We start from the raw sequence: 3847 nt of genomic DNA on the forward strand, positions 1-3847 counted from the left end.
AATTTAATTTTAAGCATATTACTTAAGAACTCCCACTTAGATAGACATCCCTCGAGTCATCTAAATGATCACGTGATCCGTATCAACTAAACCATGTTCGATCATCACGTGAGATGGAGTAGTTTTCAATGGTGAACTGTAAGTGCATCTAGTGCCACCCCTAGTTGGTTTTGGAGTATTGACGACAAACTTGGTTGAGGGACTAATGTGTTTGTGAGAATTGCAGGATAACACATGTAGTAGTCCCTCATTGATTTAGTTTACCTACCAGAGATGACCCCTAAAAATGTGTGAAGACATTGAAGACAATGGTGGTTCGTGAAGACATTCACGATGAAGATTATGACATGTGAAGACATTCACTTGAAGACTGTGGAGTGCGAAGACATAGTTGTTTCGTAGTTTCCTTTCTTCTTTACTGAGTCATAGGAACCACCGTACTATTAAGTGGGGTCCAAGTGAACAAAATCAGAGTGACTGATGTGATGCTCAACCAAAATCCTATGTCTTCGAGCGAAGACAATGAGGGCAAATCTTATCCAGAGTTGGATGAGTCATCTTGGCTTGCAACCCAAGTAAAGCTGTCGCGTGTGTTTGAAATCCAACCGTTGGACACATGTCGGTTCCTTAGTGACCCAGGGTCCTTTCAGACATATCAGGTCGGGTTGCCTCCTGGCTATAAATAGCCCACCCCTACACCATAAATTGGTGGCCGCTCAGAGTTAGTGCACGGCTTTTGTCATTTGAGAGCAACCCACCTCCGAAGCATTTGAGAGAAAGATCCTTGCGAGGACAAAGCACAAAACACCCAGAGCCAAAGAGTGTTAGGCATCACTGAATGTTGGGGAACATAGTAATTTCAAAATTTTCCTATGCACACGCAAGATCATGGTGATGCATAGCAACGAGGGAAAGAGTACCATCCATGTACCCTCGTAGACCGTAAGTGGAAGCGTTATGAGAATGCGGTTGATGTAGTCGTACGTCTTCACGATCCGACCGATCCAAGTAGCAAACGTACAGCACCTTCGAGTTCAGCACACGTTCAGCTCGATGATGTCCCACGAACTCCGATCCAGCAGAGCTTCACAGGAGAGTTCCGTTAGCACGACGACGTGATGCCGGTGATGATGTTGCTACCGACGCAGGGCTTCGCCTAAGCACCGCTACGATATGATCTAGGTGGATTATGGTGGAGGGGGGCACCGCACCCGGCTTGGAACAATCAACTTGTGTGTCCTAGGGTGCCCCCTACCCCCGTATATAAAGGAGCAAGGGGGAGGCCGGCCGGCCCTTGCAGGGCGCGCCAGGAGGAGGAGTCCTTCTCCTAGTAGGAGTAGGACTCCCCTTTCCTACCCCTACTAGGAGGGGGAAAGGAAGGAGGAGAGGGAGAAGGAAAGGGGGGCGCCGCCCCCTTCCCTAGTCCAATTTGGACCAGAGGGGGAGGGGGCACGCGGCCTGCCCTGGCCGGCCCTCTCTCTCTCTCTCTCCACTAAGGCCCATGTGGCCCATTATTTCTCTAGGGGGGGTTCCGGTAACCCTCCGGCACTCCGGTTTTCTCCGAAATCACCCGGAACACTTCCGGTATCCGAACATAGTCGTCCAATATATCGATCTTTATGTCTCGACCATTTCGAGACTCCTCGTCATGTCCATGATCATATCCGGGACTCCGAACTACCTTCGGTACATCAAAACACAAAAACTCATAATACAATCATCACTGAAACTTTAAGCCTGCAGACCCCACGGGTTCGAGAACTATGTAGACATGACCGAGGCACGTCTTCGGTCAATAACCAATAGAGGAACCTGGACGCTCATATTGGCTCCTACATATTCTACGAAGATCTTTATCGGTCAAATAGCATAACAACATACGTTGTTCCCTTTGTCTTCTGGTATATGTCCAAAACTCCCCGAAACCATTCCGGTGTCCGAACATAGCCGTCCAATATATCGATCTTTATGTCTCGACCATTTAGAGACTCCTCGTCATGTCCATGATCATATCCAGGACTCCGAACTACCTTCGGTACATCAAAACACAAAAACTCATAATACAATCATCACCGAAACTTTAAGCGCGCGGACCCTACGGGTTCGAGAAACTTGACCGAGACACGTCTCCGGTGAATAACCAATAGCGGAACCTGGATGCTCATATTGGCTCCTACATATTCTACGAAGATCTTTATCGGTCAAACCGCATAACAACATACATTGTTCCCTTTGTCATCGGTATGTTACTTGCCCGAGATTCGATCGTCGGTATCTCAATACCTAGCTCAATCTCATTACTGGAAAGTCTCTTTACTCGTTTCGTAATGCATCATCCCGCAACTAACTCATTAGTTGCATTACTTGCAAGGCTTATAGTGATGTGCATTATCGAGAGGTCCCAGAGATACCTCTTCGACAATCAGAGTGACAAATCCTAGTCTCGATCTATGCCAACTCAACAAGTACCATTGGAGACACCTGTAGAGCACCTTTATAATCACCCAGTTACATTGTGGGTAGCACACAAAGTATTCCTCTGGTAATCGGGAGTTGCATAATCTCATAGTCATAGGAACATGTATAAGTCATGAAGAAAGCAATAGCAGTAAACTAAAATGATCAAGTGCTAAGCTAACGGAATGGGTCAAGTCAATCACATCATTCTCCTAATGATGTGATCCCGTTTATCAAATGACAACTCATGTCTATGGTTAGGAAACATAACCATCTTTGACGAACGAGCTAGTCAAGTAGAGGCATACTAGTGACACTTTGTTTGTCTATGTATTCACACATGTATTATGTTTCCGGTTAATACAATTCTAGCATGAATAATAAACATTTATCATGAAATAAGGAAATATATAATAACTTTATTATTGCCTCTAGGGCATATTTCCTTCAGTCTCCCACTTGCACTAGAGTTAATAATCTAGATTACACAATAATGATTCTAACACCAATGGAGCCTTGGTGCTGATCATGTTTTGCTCGTGAGAGAGGCTTTGTCAACGGTTCTGCAACATTCAAATCCGTATGTATCTTGCAAATCTCTATATCTCCCACCTAGACTTGATCGCGGATGGAATTGAAGCGTCTCTTGATGTGTCTGGTTCTCTTGTGAAATCTGGATTCTACCAAGGCAATTGCACCAGTATTGTCACAAAAGATTTTCATTGGACCCGACTGAGGGTGTCCTATACTAAGGGGTCCTTGGGCGTCCGGCCTGCTAGCCATGGGCCGGACTGATGGGCTGTGAAGATACGAAGACCGAAGACTACACCCGTGTCCGTATGGGACTCTCCTTGGCGTGGAGGGCAAGCTTGGCGACTAAATATGTAGATTCCTTTCCCTGTAACCGACCTTGTGTAACCCTAGATCCTCCCAGTGTTTATATAAACCAAAGGACTTAGTACAGATAGGGGAGATACTCATTACCATAGCCATACAAGCTAGACCTCTAGGGTTTAGCCATTACGATCTCGTGGTAGATCAACTCTTGTAATACTCATATTCATCAATATCAATCAAGTAGGACATAGGGTATTACCTCCATAGAGAGGGACCGAACCTGGGAAAACATTGTGTCCCTTGTTTCCTATTACCATCGACCTAAGACGCACAGTTCGGGATCCCCTACCCGAGATCCGCCGGTTTTGACACCGACATTGGTTCTTTCATTGAGAGTTCCACTGTGCCGTCAATGAAAGGTCCGATGGCCGCTTCAATCGTCGATAGTGACGTTGTGCAAGGAGAAACCTTCCTCCCCGGATAGATCTTCGTGTTCAGCGGCTTCGCACTATGGGCCAACTCGTTTGGCCACCTGGAGCAGATCGATAGCTAC

This window comes from Triticum dicoccoides, chromosome 1A (genome assembly GCF_002162155.2).
Source record: "Triticum dicoccoides isolate Atlit2015 ecotype Zavitan chromosome 1A, WEW_v2.0, whole genome shotgun sequence".
In the NCBI taxonomy this organism is placed as follows: domain Eukaryota; kingdom Viridiplantae; phylum Streptophyta; class Magnoliopsida; order Poales; family Poaceae; genus Triticum; species Triticum dicoccoides.